Source organism: Dromiciops gliroides, chromosome 2 (assembly GCF_019393635.1).
Source record: "Dromiciops gliroides isolate mDroGli1 chromosome 2, mDroGli1.pri, whole genome shotgun sequence".
Taxonomy (NCBI): domain Eukaryota; kingdom Metazoa; phylum Chordata; class Mammalia; order Microbiotheria; family Microbiotheriidae; genus Dromiciops; species Dromiciops gliroides.
The window spans coordinates 160722034-160744125 of NC_057862.1; the positions used below are offsets into that span (position 1 = coordinate 160722034).

General features: G+C 38.6%; 1 protein-coding gene across 3 annotated transcripts in view; it reads right to left on the reverse strand.

The window, feature by feature from the left end:
• CGNL1 (cingulin like 1) overlaps positions 1 to 22092 on the reverse strand; it is a 211311-nt gene that overhangs the window by 188376 nt on the left and 843 nt on the right. The window lies entirely within an intron of this gene.

Sequence of the window (22092 nt, forward strand, 5' to 3'; positions counted from 1 at the left end):
CTTCCCCAACCTTGCTCAACTAGACTAGTCCTTGAAAAACAGATTTTTTAATTTAATTTTTGTGCCATCTTTAAATTTGAACCTCTTCCAGCCTAACAGATTATCATAATGAATATGTTGGGGGCAAAAGAAAGATTCAGAGAATGATATAGGAATGACTCATAGAGCAGGAGTTGGGAAAGGGGTCTGGATGAAGCCCATAGACAATTTAATAAAGGTAGCAAGGGAGCCAAGCTCATATGCAATGTTGCCACCTTGGTCTTTGCTTTCTTTCACCAGCTGAGTCATATATTTAGGGCTAGGAGGATCAGGATCACATAATCTAAGAGTTGGAAGGAGCCTTAATGGCTGTCTAGTTCAATCCACACAAAAATAGAATTCCCACTAAAGCACATGGGACAAATGGCATACAGAAGACCTTTCAGGATGAAGATTCCACAGTCTGTGAATTCTTTTTTTTTTTTTTAGTGAGGCAATTGAGGCTAAGTGACTTAAGTGCCCAGGGTCACACAGCTAGTAAGTGTTAAGTGTCTGAGGCTGGATTTGAACTCAGGTACTCCTGACTCCAGGGCTGGTGCTCTATCCACTGCGCCATCTAGCTGCCCCACCTGTGAATTCTTAAAGGACTTCAAAAGTCATCTAGTCCAGTGGTGTCAAATAGGAAAAAAGAAAGCCACTAAACAATACATAACAATCTCTGAAGGCCAAAACCCACACTTTTTAGAAATATTTATTTAGCATAGCAACACATCAAAATGAAAAAGAACTACATTTTGTTTGTTTGTTGTTGTTATTTTTTCTGGTGAGGCAATTGGGGTTGTGACTTGCCTAGGGTCACACAGCTAGTAAGTATTAAGTGTCTGAGGCCGGATTTGAACTCAGGTCCTCCTGAATCCAGGGCTGGTGCTCCATCTAAAAGAACTACATTTTAATCTGCTTCAGGTCACACTCTGAACTGTTGTGAACCACATATGGCTGGTGGACTGGGGGGTCTGACACCTCTGTTCTAGTCCAATTGCCTCATTTTACAAATGAAAGCAACAAGTCCCAGAGATCATACAGGTTAGTAACCTTCGACAGAAAAGTAAAGGCTGGCTAGTATTTTTAATCAGGAGGTTTTTGTTTTTTCCTTGGCAGCCGCATTATAGAACAAGGTTCACCTCATTCCTTTGTAAAAGCAAACACTGTAACAGGACTGTAATTCAATGCCCACAAAAGCAAGTGCAGCCCTTTGTCCAAGGCTTCTAAGATGTCCACCTACTACCATCATGCACTGTCCAGGCTACATTGATCACAGGTATTTTTTGGTTTCTGGGCATCACAGTGATCCCTATATGCCTGTTATGCCTGTGACTCTCTTGCCATAGCAGAGATTTGCCTCTCATGCCAGAGGGAAAGACTATCTGCCTACTGTTCCTCTAGCCAAATGTGGGTACCTGCTGGCCCTCCATCAATTACAACTCCTCAGTGAGAAGCAGAACAATCCAGCAAAAGCTATTTTAACGTGGAATATCAGTCATTATAAGATGGTGCTTTTCTGAGATCAAAGTGAGTTTTAATACAACCTTTAGATGTCAAATCATCTCCATACCAAGATGGCAGAATGAATGATTAAAAACAAAAAAGAGGATCAATGGACACTTGGGGAAATATGACCTACAGATGGTGGGGATAAAAGCGACATGATATCTATTCAGTAAAATGTTGCTTTACTAATCTATTAGAGTCCCCAAGATTCAGGACAACCTTCAATTCTATAAATATTTATTAACACCTACTCTATGTAGGATACATTGCTAGAAACTAGGAAAGATGCAAAGATTAGACAAAGTACTCTTCCTGTCCTCACAGAACTTACTATCTAGTGGGGAGCTATGATACATGTATAGGGCTAAAATCTCAAATCCTAGCAAGCCTCTTAGATCTGGGGCCTCTGTTTCCTTAACTCTGAAATGAGAGAGTTAAACTAGATGACCTCTAAGGTCTCTTCCAGCACTCAACTTATGAGCCTAAAATATACATAGTATAAAATAATGGTCAGAAAATATATTAGAGATATCCAAAAAGTGCTAAATAAGTATGAGGTTGAGATTGGGGGGAAAGGTCATTACAGACCTGGAGGTGGGCATCAGGAAACCTTGCCCTAGATCACCAAAGTCTGTGTAAACTACAGGGCAAAGTGCATGTGATTCAATCCCAAATTGGCCTAAATCCCAGAGGGCTCTCAAAAGGCTGACTTGCTTCTACAGATGACTGGACTAGCAGGTCAAGGACCCAGACTTCCTTCCTTTCCCTCTCCTCTGCCTCTCTTCTTTAGGAACAATTTTATCATTCTAGGACAGTATTCAACCAAGGACTCAAGTAGGAAAATAATGGTAGATATATGATTAGAACCCATCCTAAATCCAATCACTTGGACATTATGTTTGCTTTTCTTCCCATCTGTTAAATCCTTTAATGGGATTCAACATTTCTATTGTAATCATTAAAATAAAAAAAGGCTTAACTGATTATCTTTGTTCTCTAAATGTTTTGCCTTCCTAAAAGAGTAAGGAGCTGAAAAACTAGCTTGCCATAACTTTGACAATGATCTACTTAGTTATGTTAATCTTGTTTTAGATATGATCTAGGAAGCCAGAGTCCAGAATCTCTGGCCTCCCAGTATAAAATCCTATTTCCCCAAATGAGATGTCCAGACTAAACGTAGGCATTTTGACATTGATGTCCTCTTCAGAGTTTGTGTTTTGGTCTTCCCTGTCACCATAGTAGCTTTCTATGGGGATGGTTCTTTTCTGTTTCTTACTCATATTAGCCTCTTTCTTTACCTTTTAAAATTGGGCTACAAAGGGTACTGTTCCCAATGTTCTTTTGCTGGATTCCAGGGACCTGATCATTGGCTTTCTGTTCTGAGGCCTCAGCAGTTTGAGGCTGGCTCACTGCATTGGGGTAGCCCAGGCTAGTTGTGCTTGTTGTGTAGCAGATACCCCAGCTGGCAAATTGCCTTCTGCATTGGGGTTGGGGCCCTTACAACTGGCTTGCTGTACCACTAGCCTACTGAGTCAGAACTGAGGGTCCTCAGCTGCTGATCTGTGCTATAGCCAAGAGCCTTTCTCTTGTACCCTCTATTCTGTGCTGCACTCCCTTCCTCTTTCACCCAAGTGAAACAGACCTTTCCTGAAGTTCTTCTAGGTTATCTTAAGCTGGAAGATTGTTTCACTCCATCTTTTTGTAAGTTTTGTAGCTCCATAATCTATTTAGAGGCTTACTTTAACATTGTTTCCAAAGGAAATTTGGGGAAATTCAGGCAATTTCCTGACTTCTCTCCACCATCTTGGCTCAACCCCTGGAAGTCCAATGTCCAGACTCCACATGGAATTTCTAGTTAGTTTACCCTGAGTCCATTGCTTTGCATTTGCTCAAATGCTGCTTTTCTGCTCACCCAAGTTTCAAGACATCTTCCTTCAGCTTATGTTTGACACCTCAGTACCTAGAAGAGTTTTATATGCCCTCTATGTACTTCCTCTCCCAGATCACTTATGAAAATTATCTAGTCCTATTTAGAAAAACAAAAACTAGTACTATGCACTTTAAATCCTAGAGGATTCCATATATTCTTCCCACTTCTACATCCTTTGTTTCTAAGTCATATTTTCATCTCAAACAGTATCAGACTTAGAGTAAAAGGAACCTTTGAAATACATCCTAGGACTTAGAAAAATGAGACATCTTTCCCCCTCCCCAATGTACAGATGTGGAAACTGGCCAAAAGAAGCTGTGGTTTATAGATAGACTCAAAACTGGAAGGGACCATAGATGCCATTTAATCTAACCTCTCATTTTACAGATGAGGAAAAAAGCTGAGGAAGGCTAAGGAATTTGCTCAAGACTACCCAGTAGTCCACATCAAAAGTGGGATTTGAATCTAAGTCTTCTGAATCCAGCAACAATTCTCTGTTCACTGTACCATGATGTCCTAGGTCTCCCAGGTAGTAAATGAGCAGAAACAAAATTTAATCCCAAGTCCTCTGACTTCCAATCCATTGCTCTTTCTGTTGCTCAACCCACCTGCCATAGAATGTGGCTCCTTGAGTTACAAGTGCTGTTTACTTTTGGTCTTTATATTACCAGCACCTAAGAGAGTGCCTTAAACATAGCAGCTATTTAAGGAATGTTTGTTGAAATGGAATTTTGTAGAATACATTTTATTGTTGTGCCTAATTTCATAAAATTCCATAGAGACTCAAATTTTACAAAATATTTTCTTCTATGAAATCTATGATAAACTAAATAAATTCTATCTACTCACTCTGCCAACTTTTATACATTTTTATACTTCTCTAAGGGTTATTCTAGACGAGTCCAGAATATTTTCCTGTTAGAGAAATCATGCTGCCTGCTTCTCATAAATCATATTTAAGTGTTGGGAGATCCTACCCTACCTTGGATTTACTCACCATCATCTTGATTTGGTATGGAATTAAACTGACCATAATATCAAGAAACTTCACTTTCACTCTAAATTCAGATAAACACCACCTGAAATCTCATTGCAAATTACTTCCTATTAGCATCAAGGTCTTATAACCTCCTTTTTCCTCTCTCCAATCCAATTCCCCTTGAAGAACAAAGCAGACTGAAGCCAGTGACATACTACAATTGTTGGCAGAGGCCTCCAAATGAAAATATAAAGCAAAGTGTATAACTAAAGGCACAGGTCAAGGATCATTCATTCCATAGATCTTCATTTTGAAGGTCACATCTCCATTCAGTGCCAAAGTGTCCCCTGAAACCTCTATAACAGGGATTTTTAATGGTTTAACTGAAGGAAGCTTTTAAACCAAGTTATAAACAGGGCCTGGTGGGTATTTTCTAGTGACTTGTTTTTTAACCCAGCCATTCTGTCACCAGAAAATTAAAAGTACAACTTAAGACCACTGCTGGTGTTCCTGCTGAGAATTCTTCTGCAGTAACCAAATACCTAATAAGATGTATTCCCAAACCAGCCCCAATAACCCTGGCATGCAAAGTTAATTTCAATGTTCATTTCAAGGGTCATTAGAAAAACTGAATGAGAAGGTGAAGAAAGAACACTCATCAGAAAAGTCGAAAATCTGTGAAGATAAATAAATCGTACTGCTTACGAACAAGGGCTGACTTGGAGAAATCAAAATGTGCCTACCAAAAAAAAAAAAAAAAGGTGATTTCAGTGGTCAAGCTACAGCAGAAAGAGCCCACAAATAACAGAACAGTGACCAGTTCTAGGCACTGAATTTTAGAAGGGACACTTGATATTGCAGCCACAGCTAACAGAGGTTAACCAAAATGGTTAAGAGATCCCCAACCATGACTTATGAAATCTGTTGAAAGCAGAGATTCTTAAGCTTTAAGTCCCTTTTGGAAATATGATAAATCCTATTAACTCTTTAGTTTTAAACAGGTAAAATAAAATACAGAAGATTACAAAGGAAACCAGTTATCAAAATATTTATTTTAAAAGTTCAAAGAATGCACGTTCTAACAAAGAGACTACTAGAGAATACTAGAAGAGATTGACAAGAATGACAGCCCTTTTCTTAAATACTTGAACGATCAGACTCTTTTTGAACCTAGATAGTTGATTTAGTATTAGGCAGAATTTGTAGGGAGATGGATTTTACTTCAATTGAAGAAGGAACCTAACCACTATAGCACTGTCCCAACATGGAATGGATTGCCTTGGTAAATAGTAAGGTACCAAGAAGGATTCAGGCTTTAGGTAGGGGCTGATCTAGGATGGTAGCCTGTAAGGTGTCTTCCAGCTCTAAGATTACATAATTCTAATATTATGTAATATTATGTATAGTGCTTTACAATCTGGCCCCCTCAGGAAACAGAGGCCTAGAAAAGTCAAGTGACTTTTCCATGGTCACATAGCTATTATTATTTAAAGTGTCTGGGATAGAATTTGAATCACAATTGGACTCCAAGTCCAACATTCTATTCACTAGCCATATTAATTCAATGTTCAGCTTTTAATTAAATAAGAAAAACTTACACAAAGTGCTTGCACGCTAATCAAACATTTTTTAGGTATCTACTATATGCCTGACACTATACTAATCATAAATTCACATTTATGCAGTGTAATTCACATTACACTCTTCGTGTAATAAAAGTTTTGGGACAACCGATACAGCACTTAAAAATCTATAGAACACTTTACCCTGAGAAGGAGAAATAATGTGAGTATGACAACCACCATTTCCTTTCCTTTCTTTTTAACTTCTTTTTTTGTCTTTTGCCTCTACATTGAAGACACTTAGCATTCAAATCATCCCCATTTTCCATGTGAGGAAACTGAGGCTCTGAGAGAGTAGAAACTGGGTTTTTTGCCTTTCTTTGTATCCCCAGAAATTACTTATCACAGTGCCCAGTACACAGTAGCTGCTTAATAAATGCTCAAATAACTTGCCCATGGTTACATTTCTAGTAAGTGTGTGAGTCAGGACCTGCACACAGGTCTCCTAGCACTGTTCCCACTAAGCCACACTACGTATGGGTTATACGTATGGGTTATACTATAAGTATAAAATGCACCCCCCCCAAGGATGAGGGACTAATACAGTAACTATAATAGTGTTTCTATACAAATATAATTTAGTGTTAAGTTGTATAATTCAGATTACTTTAGGACAAGCTCTAAGGGTAACTATGGGGCACAGACAGTAAGAACCAAGGGGATTGGCATAGCTGAGAGACCAGAGGGATCAAGGTTGGCTGGAAGCAGCAGTAGCAGCTAAGGCTTCCAAAAGGAATTAAAATTTCAGGTGAGCCTTAAGCAGAACAAAGGAAAGGAGAGCAGGGGGAAGGAAAAGAAAAAATGATAAAAAAGCCTCAGAGGCCAAAGCAAGCAGGGGAGGACAAGGAAAGATGCACAAAACAGTGAAGAAGCCATGTTTCACTACAATAGTGCATTTCTTTTTACTTAGGAGACATGCTTTCCAAGTAATGAGATGTCAAATGCCTGCTGATCAATAAGGTTCAGCCCTCAATGAAAACATTTCTGAAATTGTGTCAAGCTTAGCTTAAAAGTGTTTTAAGATTTTCAGAACACCCCGTATGATATTACAATTTCTTGCCAAAGTCGAGTGAACTAGTTACAACTCAACTTTTCTTTATAAACTATTTCACAATGGTCTTAGATCACTGTGAATACCAGTTATGACAGGATCATATAGTTGATGTCTATGCTGGATGACATCAGGAAAATGTAACCATCCCAGAAAGTAAATGTATTCTTTAAAAATAATTAATAAATTGCTGATTTGAATTTGCTTCTTTTTCTAAAAGCTAAAGGCAGACAAATGCTGATTGAAGGCCTCATTCAATTGTTTTGATAAATTAATATTTTAGCATCTTTTTATGGGGCAGAGAGAGGTTCAAGGCAAAAAATGCCAAATCCACAAAACCAAACCAAATGAAATCTCTCTCAGTAAGAGATCATGATTTTGGAATTTGTGATCATTAGTCCTGGGAGGAAAAAAGTTTTTGCTAACAGAAAAGAAAAGTATTTGCTAAGCAACCATTTTTCTTGGTCTAATGGAACAAATAACCATGATATGGGGTAAGTTCAAGTCCATAAGAGTCTAACAAGTTTTAATGATTTTTATACCTTACTTATTTGTATATAAATGACCTTGCTAATTACAAACAGATCTTATCTAATCACTAAAGCAGTCATTTAGAATAATTTAATGGAGGCCAACCCCCCCTACACACACACACACACACACACACACACACACACACACACACACACACACACACACACACACACCCCTCAAAAACTCCTGAGGGCACCACTGCAGAGTTGAGTACAATACGGGAGACTATTCATAATAATTTGCTTTATAGAGTACTTTACAATTACAAAGCACTTTACCTACATTAAGTACTTCCTAGAAGAGGCAGCTATGGAAAAGTACAGAAAACACTGTAGTCACCAGGCCTGGGTTCAAATCCCAGGTCTGACACTACCTATGTGACCCTGGGTCACTTTACCCCCTACAGCCTCAGTTTCCTCATCCTCAATGACAAGTGGTTGGACTAAGTAATCACTGAGATCCTTTTCAGCTCTAAATCTATAATCCTATAAACTCATCTCTTTTCATAACAGATATTTGAATTAAGTACTCCAAGTACTATGATGTATTAAATTTTACACAGGGCTTTAAGGCTTGCAAAATGCTTTACAAATATTAACTCACAGGGGCAGCTAGGTGGCTCAGTGGATAGAGCACGGGCCCTGGATTCAGGAGTACCTGAGTTCAAATCCAGCCTCAGACACTTAACACTTACTAGCTGTGCAACCCTGGGCAAGTCACTTAACCCTAATTGCCTCACCAAAAAACAAAAACAAAAAAACCAAATATTAACTCACAACAACTCTGAGAGGTAGGTGATGCTGCTTTCTTCATCATCATCTTCATCATCATCATCCCCACCATCATTTCCCATTTTACAGATGAGAAACCTAAGTTAAGTTTAAGTGACTTGCCCAGAGTTACACAGCTTACTAAGCAGCTGGGGCTAGATGTGAACTCAGGTCTTCCAGAATGCAGGTCCAGTGTTCTATCCACTGAACTACCTAACTGCCTATAGGCTTGGACATTGAGTGTTCCTTGTATAACAGTGAGTAGGAAGTTATAAAGAAGAATAAAAAAATTAAAGAAAAAGAAAAATCCAGACAAAATGCCATAGAAAAAATGTGAACAAAGGAAAGCTCCACTTCAGTATCAGGGAAGGCTTCATGGAGGAGGTGGCACTGAACTAGGCTTTGAAGAAAGAAGAGGTAGGCAGAGTATAAGAGAGAAGGCATACATGACCCAAAGGGCACCCAAAGGGACAACTAGTAGTTCAGTTAATAAATCACAGGATCATAGAACATCAGAGCTGGAAAGCATCTAACCCCCTTTAATTTACCAATGATGAAACTGAAGCTGAGAGAGAGAAGCTGAAAGAGAGAAGTGACTTCCCTTTCTTAGCGTCATAAAGAAGGAAGAGAGCCAAAATGAACAAAAGCAGAATGAGAAATAAACTGAACAATGCTGAGGAGGTAGTATGCAGCTAGACTGGGGGGAGCCTTCTTATCAATGCTAGCCTGAAGAATTTGTACTTTATCTAATATGACAACAAGAAAGAACCCACTCTAAGTAGGTAGGGATCTGGGTCATTCATTTTTGAAACAGTTTCTTCCTCTGTCTTTTAACTTTTCAGATTGGACTTTTCCCCAATTAAATTCCTAATGTCTGTATCTGACTCACTCAACCAAGCACTCCCTTCCCCCTTGATAGCCTGGAGTGTGAATAGGGAAATTTAAAATACTAAACAGCTAAATTTGATAAAAGGCAAGCAATTTAATGTTAAAACTCATCGATAAATTCACCCCCAGGAAAAAAAGGGCTGTCTGTGCACCTGAACTCTGCAGGTGAGTATCAAACTCCAAGAAAATGACTTCTTGAGGCTCCACTGATAACAAAGGCACATTATAATAACCAGGAGGAATAAAAAGACTCCTCTGGTTATGTTTCTGCATACAGATATTCTCTGAACAATAAATACATTATATCCAGACTCAAAACAGGAGAATGCTGATCTGGAAAGCTTTCCCTGGCCACCAGAAGAGGAAAATAAATGAAAGATGACTACTAACATGGTTTTCCCCAAGATTTGAGCATGTTTGTTTAAATGTAACACATCCCCCCCATCCTTTGATTGTGGTTCTTCTCCACCCCTCTTTCCCCCCAGGACAACTGGCTGCCAGTGGATCTCCCTCTGAGGAAACTGATTTGAAATCCATATTATTATTTTTTTTAATTTTTTAATTTTGGGGGGGCATGCAGGGCAATGAGGGTCAAGTGACTTGCCCAGAGTCACACAGCTAGTAAGTGTCAAGTGTCTGAGGTCGGATTTGAACTCAGGTCCTCCTGAATCCAGGGCTGGTGTTTTATCCACTGCGCCACCTAGTTGTCCCTTGAAATCCATATTATAAAGATGGAAGCACAGAAATGTTGGTCAGAGTATAAGTTTCTCTCTTAAAATGTTTCCATTTGATTCTTCTTTAATGTTTTGGGGGTTATTTAGTCAACTCCTCATTTTACAGATAAGGAAGCTTGAAGACCAGAGACTTTAATTTGCCCAAGGTCACATAGCTAGCAAGGAAGTAACAACCTAGATACAAACTGAGGTTGTCTCATTCAGGTATCCATTCAATAAACACTTATTAAGTCCCTACTGAATGTTATGCCCTGGGGAACATACACATTTTAGATAAGAACAAATCTCTGCCCTTGAGAAAATTATCTATAAGTTGACTCAGATAAAACTTAATAAACACAGGTAATAGTAATAAATAATATTCATAGGACAATAAACTCAGACAGAGCCAGAAGGTCCAAGGTAATCTAGTCCACTCTCATTTTACAGATAAGGTAACTGAGGTCCAGGAAGGGGGGCAGGTCACTTATTCATCAAATCATTAAAAATCATTCCAATTTTTAAAATGACAAAGATTATCACGAAGGAACTTACATTCAATGGCCATAAAAATTGTAAGTGTAAGAGTTAAGATTTGGGGGGCGGCTAGGTGGCGCAGTGGATAAAGCACCGGCCCTGGATTCAGGAGTACCTGAGTTCAAATCCGGCCTCAGACACTTGACACTTACCAGCTGTGTGACCCTAGGCAAGTCACTTAACCCCCATTGCCCCGCAAAAAAAAAAAAAGAGAGAGTTAAGATTTGAACCCAGGTCCTTTAACTCCAAACCCTCTGGAATTGGATGGAAATGCATCAGAGAAGTAGAGAACAAAATGGTACGGGAGGTTCAAAGCTCCAAGGTGAATAACAATTATTCTATTATGGAAAAAGATCCTGGAAAACACCATAAAGGAGAAGGTGGTTTATCCTTTCCAGGGTCAATTAAAGGACCATCAAAAAGCAAACAGCATCTACTACTTATTTCATAAGAAGTATTTCACATCTAATGCCTCCATTTACAGATGAAGAAACTGAGGCCCAGATAAAGTGGCTTGCCCAGGGTGTTCCCGACTCCAAGTCTAGCACTCTCTTCAATATATCACACTGCTTCCCTAAACCAGTCTTCCAACTATCTTTTCACCTTGGTGATGCTAGCAGATGAATCTTACACACACACACAGATTTCAGACTTTTGCTCAAAAGCCTTTAAAAGCTGGCAAATAGTTGGGCTGGGAGGAAGAAACCTTGAGCTACAACTCCCAGATATGCCCCTTTGTCTAATCCTCACTGTAGTTCCCTAAACTCAGATTGTGTTGTCAGCCCTGAGTTCGGAAAGCACTGGATGGCAGCCCCTCCACTTAAACAAGTTTGGCCAAGGTACAAGAGAGGAAGAATGATGAGGTAAACAGAAACACTAATCTTGGAATCCAAAACCCTGGGTTTGAAGTCTTGGCTCAAACACTGACAACCTGGGTAATAATCCTGAGGTTCAAATCTACTTACTACTTAAACTCTGTGAGCCTCAGTTTCCTCTTCTATAAAACAGGGATAATAACACTTGTACTAACTTCACCACAGGACTACTGTGAGAAAGGAGCTAGGTAAACCACAAAGCCCTACAATAATGTGACCTTTCATTATTTGTAAAGGCAAATAATTGTTCCTTGAGCATGTGAGGCTTGACTGAATCTCCCAGCTTATAGGAATGCATACTGTAACCTTCGACTTCAACAAAGTAGAACCTACTCTGTAGCACTGTGTTAGAATCACCAAAACAAGTAAGTATAGGGAGGGGATAATGAACAGTCTGATTGGTTTATCTGGACCATAGTACATGTAGAGAGAAATAGTATGAGGTAAGGTAGAGCTTTGCTAGTTTTGGGGGGGAGCCCTCCAATGTTAGGAAAAGGAGTCTGAGCTTTGTTTTGTAGATGATAAGGAGCAACTGAAGGCTTTGGAGTATAAGAATGAAATGGTAGGGCAGCTAGGTGGCGCAGTGGATAGAGTACCAGCCCTGGAGTCAGGAGTACCTGAGTTCAAATCTGGCCTCAGACACTTAAGACTTACTAGCTGTGTGACCCTGGGCAAGTCACTTAACCCCAATTGCCTCACAAAAAAAAAAAAAGAATGAAATGATAGGATCTGTGTATATGGAAGATCAGGCTAACAGCATCATGAACAAATCTGGGAGGGGGAAAGTAGAGGTCAGAAGACCAGTAGAGGATCACATATAGTGATTTAGTAGGTGGTAACTGGAGTTTGGCCTAAGATGGCAGGAGCAGGAGTGAAAGGAAGAAGAAGAAGAAAGGAAAGGTAGAAAAACTAGAGGTTGACAACAGTTTCATAAAGGATTTGGGGTTACAGGGCAGGGGAGAGAAGGCATATTAGAGAAACCACAGAGGTTAAACAACAGAGCATCATAAATTATTTAAGAGAAGGGTTACAAATATTAGATTTGCATCTCCCCCAGTACCTAATACTTAGGAGACACCTAATACATATTTACTCAACAATGAAATGAATAAAATAATCCAGGTTCTCCTAATTGTTTGCTGACCCTGTGACCTTCAGCAAGTCAGGTAAAAGTCTCTGGTCCTCAAGTTTCTTCATCTGTAAAATGAGGGAGGTGAACTACATGGCCTCCAAAGACCTTTCTATCCTCCCATAGGGGGAAACAACAGGAGGGCAGATTAGAGAAAATAGAAAATCAAAAACTCAACATTTATTAAGCATTGTTTTTTATGAAGGGTACTCTGTGAAGGCTATAGAGATCTTTTAAATGACAAAGACTATCATGAACTTACATTCAATGAGTTTTAAATATGAATGTAGTAGGTGCCACTGACAAATCAGAAAAACAGAAGGGGCACAGACAATTTAGGGAAAGACAATTCTGTTTGGAAATGTTGAGTTTGAAGTGATGGACATCTGGGTGGAGATGTTCTATAAGAAATATGAAATAGAAATCTGAAACTTTTGAGATAAAAATTTTTAAATCATCTGCATAGAGCTAACTCTAATGAGACTGTCAAGGAAGGAAGGGCATTCAGAAGAGAAGAAAGAAGAGGGCCAAGAACAGAATCTTGGGAAATAATAAAAGGAAATAAGGTGAAAGGGGGCAAGAAAAGAAGACATGGAAGTAGTAGTCAGAAGATATAAAGAGAAGCAGGAGAGTGCAGGATCTAGGAAATCAAAGGAAGATATACCCAGAAGGTGGAGAGAGTTAATCATGTGGGAAGTAAGAGTTGTGATTTCCCAAGCACTGGAAATTCCTTCCCACAAGACAGATCAGAACATCTATAACTTATACCTGGGGTACTGAAAGGAAAAATGACTTGTTGACCAGAATCACATAAGCTAGTATGTATCAGAGGCCACACTTGATCCAGGACTCTTCCTGACTCTAAGGTCACACTATCCACTGCCCCATGCAGCCTCTCTTCATAGTTATGACGTCTAATTTTGAAATGCAAGAATGTTATTTCCCGCCACTGGCTAATAAACTTACAAAAGACAACTGAGTACCAGATCCACAAGAAATAAATATATATGAACAAGGATACCAAGAAAAATACAGAGATAAATCCAAGAAATACTAGTCATCTTTTCCCAGTCTCCTAACAGGAAAAAAAAAAAGTATTCCTAAGCACCTTTCTAGACCAATGTAGGTTTGTTGTTTTTTTCTGATTTAAAGAATTGAAAAACCATGAAGCCAATAAAGTTCCTTTAGAACAGAGGTTCTTCATGATGGAAGAGGATCTCCAAATCCAGGAAAAAAAAAAACTGTGGTGCATAGATGCTGAATGAACCATACTATTTCTTTTGTTTTTGGTGCTGTTGTTGTTGTTTTTCTATTTTGAGGTTTTTCCTCATTGCTCTGATTTTTCTCTTATAACATGACTAATGCAGCAATATGTTTAATGTTATTGTATATACATAAAACACCTATATCAGATTACCTGCTGTCTAGGGGAGGGGGGGCGGGAGGGGAGGGAGGGAGAAAAATCTGAAATTGGAAAGCTTGTACGAACAAAAGTTGAGAACTATCTTTACATGTAACAGGAAAAAAATAAATTAAATACTTTATTAAAAAAAAAAAGAACAGAGGTTCTTCACTTTTTTTGTTTCATAGACTCCTTTTGTGGCAGTCTGGTGAAGCTGATACCCATAGTGTTAAGTGGTGAAGGATTATAAGAGGAGGTCCAACAACTGAGGAAGGGCTGAATAAGTTGCAGTATATGAATGTGATGGTGTACCATTGTGCTTTAAGGAATTAGGAAGTAGATGATTTCAAAAAGAAGAATGGAAAGATTTTTATAAACTGATGAAGAATGAAATAAGCAGAACCAAGAGTACAATTTATATAATTACAACAACATTGTAAAGTAGAGCATTGCAACTCTGAAAGCTTTAAGAACTACTGTCAACACAATGATGCTAATCCATGATGGAGAGATGACTGATGGAAAGGTGATGCAGAATGAATGAGAGAGAGACAGAGACCAATACCTATGTGGAATACATGTGCATACACACACACACACACACACACACACACACACATATATTTGCATACAACTGAGAGACTTTATTTTGCTTGACTATGTATATTTACTACAAGAAATTTTTTTCTCTTTTATCTATTCCCCAAAGTGGGGGACAAGAGAGAAACTAGTTTTCTGTTTTCAGTAGGTGGTGGGTTTTTTTTGTTGTTTGTTTTTTAGGTTTTTTTGTGTTTTTTAGTGAAGCGATTGGGGTTAAGTGACTTGTCCAGGGTCACACAGCTAGTAAGTGTTATGTGTCTGAAGCCGGATTTGAACTCAGGTATTCCTGATTCCAGGGCCGGTGCTCTATCCACTGCGCCACCTAGCTGCCCCAGGTGGCGTTTTTTATAGAGAAATACGGGTCATGCTAGAGATGTAAAACACTACACTTTTAGATGAGGTTACTATATTAGCTTTACTTAATGGTTTTACTTTGTTACCAGAGACCTTATGAGAAGTGGGACTAATCTGTAAATATATGTGTAAAAACAGAACATATTGATAAAACTTTTTAAAATTTTAAAATAAATTAAAATAAATAAATAAATAGAATATGAGTTCTTCACCTTGGTTGTGCTATGATCCCCTCTGGCAAAGCATTTGGGGCTCCTTCTCAGAATGTTTTTAAATACATAAAATGAAATACAGGGAAGGACAAGGAAAACAATTATGTTGAAATAGTTATTAAAATGTTAAAAAAAATAAGTCCATAGACCCTAGATTAAGAAAACACACTTTAGAGTTGCAGCTGAAAACTAACCCCACTATTCATCTCCATGGGGCAAGCAGAAATCCCTTATTGGGCCACAAAGAATACAGAAAAGCTGCCAACTGTGTTGGCAGACATGGTACAAGTTCATAGCAAATGTACCGTGCTCTAATACCAAACATTAGTAACTCCATGACTACTGTGCCCCTAAGTCCCTGAAAATCTCTCAAATCAATGTTTCTTAGGGTCAAATATTAAATTATGTTCCATTGAAGTAGGAAATGCTTGTCTGCAACCCAATTCCAGATTTATTTATCTTCTGTCACAGAGCTGAAGTAAACATAGGCTTCTACCTTTACTAGTTGTCTGTCTTGAAAAGCCTGAGGTAAGTAATTGTTATTCAGTCATTCAACCATGTCCGACTCTTCATGACCCCATGCACCGTAGCATGCCAAAGCTGTCAATGGTGTTTTTTGGCAAAGAAACTGGAACGGTTTACCCTTTCTTTCCTTTTCCCAGTAGATTAAGACAGAGATTAAGTGACTTACCCAGAGTCACACGGCTAGCAAGTGTCTGAGGCTAGATTTGAACTCAAGTCTTCCTGACTTCAGGCCCAATGAACCACTGAGGCACCTAGCTGGCAATGAGGTAATTACTACATGACAAGAATATTTGCCACAAGTACCACAGTAAATAGGAACCCAATGTTACCTGTGAATAAACGCAAATTAGAGAACTTCCTTCATGAAATAGCTACAGATATATTGTTCAGCAGTTTCAGTAGTGTCCAACTCTTCTTGACCCCATTTGGGGTTTTCTTGATAAAGATACTGAAGTGGCTTGCCATTTCCTTCTTCAGCTCATTTTACAGATGAGGAGACTGAAGCAAACAGGGTTAAGTGACTTGTCCAGGGTCACACAGTTAAGGGTCTGAGGCCTAATTTGAACTCAGATAACCATAGCTCCACATGGCTTGAAGGCATTTGGAGATGACATTTTACCCATCCCCAGGCTCTGAGCAGCACTATACTCAGCTTTCTTAGTGGTTCACCTATAGTTCTTGAGCCAGGGTCCATGAACTTATTTTCCAAAATATTATAATTGTGAGAAAATAATTATTAATAATGGATTTCTTGGGGAGGCCTAGAGATCAGTTTCTCAGTCTTTTCTGCCCCCCCCCCACCTCCAGAAAGTCCAGTTCTCCTCAATCTGGGACAAACCCAAGGGAACAAAAGAAATGGAGATGGATTCTTTGGCCTAGATGGGTAAAAGAAAGATGGGATCAAACCACACCTAGATAATGGGCCTTGCCTCAAGCATTATAAGTGAGGGTCTTTTGCATACTTTTCCCTGATGTCACCAGTAGAGTTCATTTTTCATATCATGTAAACCAATGGAATTGAATGATGCTAACCAATTAGCTTTGATCAATGCATAATGACCCAAACATTAACTTCAATCAATGTATAATAACATGCCTCTATCAGAAGAGGATAAAAACCCTCAGAAGATTAGATTAGAGCCTTTTGGGGGGGTTTAGAAGTCTTCTGAGTTCTCTTAGGTCTCTCTTTTGGGGCTTTTCTCCTGCTTGCACTAACTGGCATGCTGAAGCTGTCTCCCTACTTTCTCTACCATGCTGCCTGAGACAATGAGAAGTTAGGGAGACAAACGTCAATCCTTTACTGGTATTATATTAATTAATATATGCTTACCCAAAACTGGTATCTATAGCAATATCAAATAGTAATTACTTTTTTTTTTAATTTAAGTGAGGCAATTGGGGTTAAGTGACTTGCCCAGGGTCACACAGCTAGTAAGTGTTAAGTGTCTGAGGCCGGATTTGAACTCAGGTACTCCTGACTCCAGGGCCAGTGCTCTATCCACTGTGCCACCTAGCTGCCCCAGTAATTACTTTAAAAAATATTTCAATATAATTGGTTTCCTTTATAATTCTATGTCTTATATTATACCCTTAAAAATATTATTCTGAGAAGGGGCCCATAGCTTCCATCAGATTGCCAAAGGGGGCCATGATACAAAAAAGTTCAACAATCTCTGCATTTTCTTCCTTTCCAAAAAGGGAGATGGGTAACACACCACCACCCCAACAACAGCAACTATACACACAAAAAAATCTTCCCCAGAGTGTGCTCCAATATATAATCCTTCACCATTTAACACTAAATCAGTATGTTTCAATATGGCACCTTATCTCCATTGCATCTCCCCATTTGAAATGTTAATTGACTAACAGAAAAGATTTCTTTTCATTCTAGGGAGGAAAATATAGGGTAATGTGGTATATGCCCATGCAGAATTCACTTCTGGCTAAAGTAAAATATACACTAAATCCTGTGCTCCAAAAAGCCTGCTAGATACTTCCTTCACGTGACATTCCATACCCTACTCCTGGCTTCTTTATAATGGGGAAGCCAGTATGAAACAATTTTCTAAATTTCAATGCACCAGAGATATGCTTGTTCAACATTCATTAGTCAACTAATTCATAGGTGAACCTTAACAAACTACCCAAGTATTATATACCCAGCTTCCTTCAAGGTTCAGTTCAATCACACCTTCTCCACAAAACCTTTCCAAATCTCCTTCAACTCCAAGTGCCTTCTCCGTAAAATGACTTTGTATAACACACACACACAAATTATCTATTTATCACACATACATATACCCTTTTATATGTATGTATGTATTTATTTATACTTGGAGCATCCCAAAAGTTTTTTATCACAGTTTTACATTAGTTAAGCTATCAAAGCTTTCAAAAAAAAATTCACTAAAACTTTTGGGCCATCCTGTATTCATGAGTTCTAACTGTAAGCTCCTGTAGGGCAGGCTGTTTCCCTTTTGTCTCTGTATCCACAGCTCTGGCACCTGGTAGGTTATTTTGATTAACTGTAGTTATTAAAAACATTTTTACGTTGTCTTGCACAGAATAGATGTTTAATAAATGTGGGTTTGGAGGGGTTTTTGGTGAATTGAGCCACAGTTTGCCCTCAGTGACCCAGTTGCCCCTTTCATCCCCCTTTACTCTCCTTCCAGCAGCCATTGTCTTTCCCATTCACATTATGAAAATTGGCTTTGGATGGGTTGTGGGAGAAGATATGGCATCAGTCAATCACAACTCAAGGTAAATTTAGGACACTGAGTTACCCTCAAGGAGTATATATTCCTACCTCAAGGTTGAAAAAGAAGTTTTGTCTCAAAAGGAACTTCAAACTTTAGAGAGGAAAGTGGGAGAAGTGGGTGGGGGAATGAGGGAGATACTGTGTGGATAATAAGAGAATGAAGAGCATCTCTTCAATACTATTTAAAATCAAACTGTAAATTTATTCACTACTCCAATCACACTTAGGGCCCTGATGCCAATACTCTCCATTTTCTACCATTCCATTTCCAGGGTTTTCATTAGATATACAGTTGTCTGGATAACATCATTGTCAGATGCCAGTAGAGCTTTACAGAAAGAGTCAAATAAATTCTCTGCAAATTCAATTTGCTGGTGACTTTTCCTTTCCTTTCCTTATATTACCTTACCAGTAAAATGGGAAGGACCATCTTTCTAATTGCCCAGGACTCTAGTGACAATCAGATGAGATGATGTCCATAAAGTACTTCTAAAATCTACACAAATGTCAGTTCTTATTACAATCCTTAAGCTGCTGTCAACTTTTGGGCCATTCCACAGATCATTAGCATTAGGACTGGGCAAGGAAAATGGGAGAAAAAAATAACACTCAAAAATAAAAATAAAGCTCAACTCTGTTCTTCCACAGGAAGATGGATCTGATCCTTCCAGAAGTCAGACCTTCTTTCTAAAAAGTTTACATCATCCAATGGGATAGGAGAGAGGGAACCTGGCAGAGACCATGTTTTTTCGATTCCTTGGATTCTCAGTGCTTAGCACAATGTCAAGTACATTGCAAACTCTTACTAAATAATTGTCAACTATCTGACTGGCCTATTGGAAATAAAAGGGATGCAGGATTTCCAGCCTGAATTCAAACTCTGCTACATACTAGCTATAGGTCCCTGAACAAGTCACTTCTTCCCCACTTTGTTTCCTCATTGGGAGAGGCTAAATTAAGATAGTGTCCAAAGTCCCTTACAGTATCTTTCTAATCTAATCTAATTTTTAATCTAAATCCAAAATTTCTGCCCATTTACTTTTTTCATTCTAATCACATCAGTACCATAAAACCAGCTTCTGCAGTTGTCAGGTTTCCACACACTGAAAACTTAATTTCACTCTTTCAGGGATCTACATCTTCATCTATGTGGGTACTAAGCCCCCACCAAGAGTGATCTCTATATATACTGAACAAATGGTCTTTGAAAGTTGCTGTGGCCAAAAAAATTCATCATCCTTCTTCAGCCTGGTGATGAGTCTGAACTTAGCAAGGCTACAAGAAACATTATGTCCATCATTTGCTTATACTTGAAGTCGGAAAGACTTGCCGGAGGTACTCTTCTGGGGGCAAACTTTCAACAACGAAGGGTCATTTCCACACCACAATGAGGCATCAGAGGAGGACTTTAGCTGAGGTCAAACTTACATATTATTTTCGAATGCCCTTTTGCCAAAGTGTTTTGCAAAGTCCACAGTAAAACTGTCAACCTCAGGATGCAATACTCAGACTAGGAGACAAGATCTTATAGTAAAGAGAATGCTTGACTTGGAATCCAAATTCTTTGCAAAAAACCTTAAAGCACTACATAAATGCTAGCTATAAACAAGATTAAGAACTCCTGAATTAGATAATTACTTGCGTTTATATGGCACTTGAATTATTGCAAAATGTTTTCCTAAACAGCCTTGTAAGGCAGGTAATGCAATATTATCATCTTCATTTTCCAAACTAAATCATCTCTAAGAGATCTTCCAGCTCAAAAAGCCTATAGTTCCAATGTATAGAGTATTTTGAACTGAACCTTTCTTAACTCTCAAATAGAGAAGTATGTTTCAGGTTTTCAAACAAAAAAGTAACATGATTTAATTCTGTTGTCACACCAGAAAAAAACAAACTGGAAAAAAAATAATCCCCATGGTCTTGTTTCCTAAAGGTTAAGTATTTTGGTCAAAAGTCACCATGCTTTCCACAAAGCCTTACTATGCTTTCCATATAGCTAAGACAATTAAGCGGACTCTGACAAAGACCCTATCTAGAAATAGGGCAGGCTATGGCAGTGGCGGGGATGAAGTAGGAGAAAAGGAAGGCAGTGAGAGGGAGGAGAAAAGAAACCAAAAGTATCACAACTTACAAATTTTTTAATGAAAATTAATTTCACCCTGCAATCATTGATACAGATTCTGTAAACTAAATAGAAACATATGTAAGCATTCATTTCTGGTGGTATTCTCTTGAATAAAATGTCATCCAATTGCTAATAAAAATGCAAATATATAGTCCTAAGTATTAATTTTAAAAATATCTTCTTCCCCCTTTCTATCCCTTCATTCTAGGTAGAGAGCAGCCCATGGCTGACAGTCTAATAGTAAATTGCATAGGAAAAGAAAACAAAATTAACCTCAACCCAAGTAGGCTGATACTAGAAACAAGAACACTAAAAAATCAGGTACTTAAATTGGCTTTAAAAATCTATTGGGGGGGGGGGCAGCTAGGTGATGCAGTGGATAAAGCACCAGCCCTGGATTCAAGAGGATCTGAGTTCAAATCTGGCCTCAGACACTTGACAATTACTAGCTGTGTGACCCTGGGCAAGTCATTTAACCCCAATTGCCTCACCAAAAAAAAAATAATCTATTTTTTCCATAGGCCCTCTAAATCTTTGTAAGTCAATTATAAGGGCTTGGTCCCATCAAATTCTATCATCTCTGGCCTCTAGCTAATGTCCATGATCTTTGTGAGATATTATTTCAATAACAAGCATAAATGACAGTATCTTTTATTTTTAAAAAAAGAAAAACTATATTGTTTTTAATACAAAAGAGGCCATTAGCCCACCCAGAATAAGTTAAGTACATTCATGCAAGCCACGGTGACACAAGATTATTCTCCAAAACCTGAAGGATCTCATTAGTCCTCACTTTAGAGGATAAGTGTAAGACCCTGGAATCCATGCAAAACATTTCTGCAGGGAGCCTCAAAGATCTGAAGAATCCATAAAATGGTCTCATTCCTTTCCTTTAATCTGAAATCCTTTAGGTCGAATGTCAAATTCATGTCACCCAAGTTTCCTGGGAAACAGGACAATCATATATATTATAACCTTGTTTCTGTTGAGGGTGGAGTGTTCTATTTCCACTTCTCCCACCTGCCCCTACAGAAAAGTACACAGAGGTTATAAAACAACAAAAGTACCTAAAAAGGGAAGGATTCCATCAACAGTTTTCAACCTGGTCCCACTAACAAAGAAGCCCTTCCAGCAAGGAGACAATTTTTATGAGAAAGTCATGACATTAACCAAAACCACAGTTTATGAGGTGTGGCTAATAAAGTAACGTGACTGATTTTCTTGTGTGGCCCAGAAACTTGTCTCTGAAGATAGTCTCAAAAGAGAAGCTCCAAAAATGTTTTGAACAATGACAGAGTGGGCGGAATAAGCCATGTACTTCCTAAGGGGACTACTATGAAGGAAAACATTCATTTGGTTGTAAAAGTTTTGATGTGATCGGTTACAAAAAAACCCCACTCAATTATAACTCTATAGTCACAATACGCAATGTAACCCGGAAAAATCCCTAGAAAATCGAGTAATAGGGCAAAAATGAGGCAGAAGCCCTCCCAGCAAACACTAGAGAAGAGGAGTATTTAAAATCCTTTCGTTTCAAAACCTGGCTTGGGCAGAA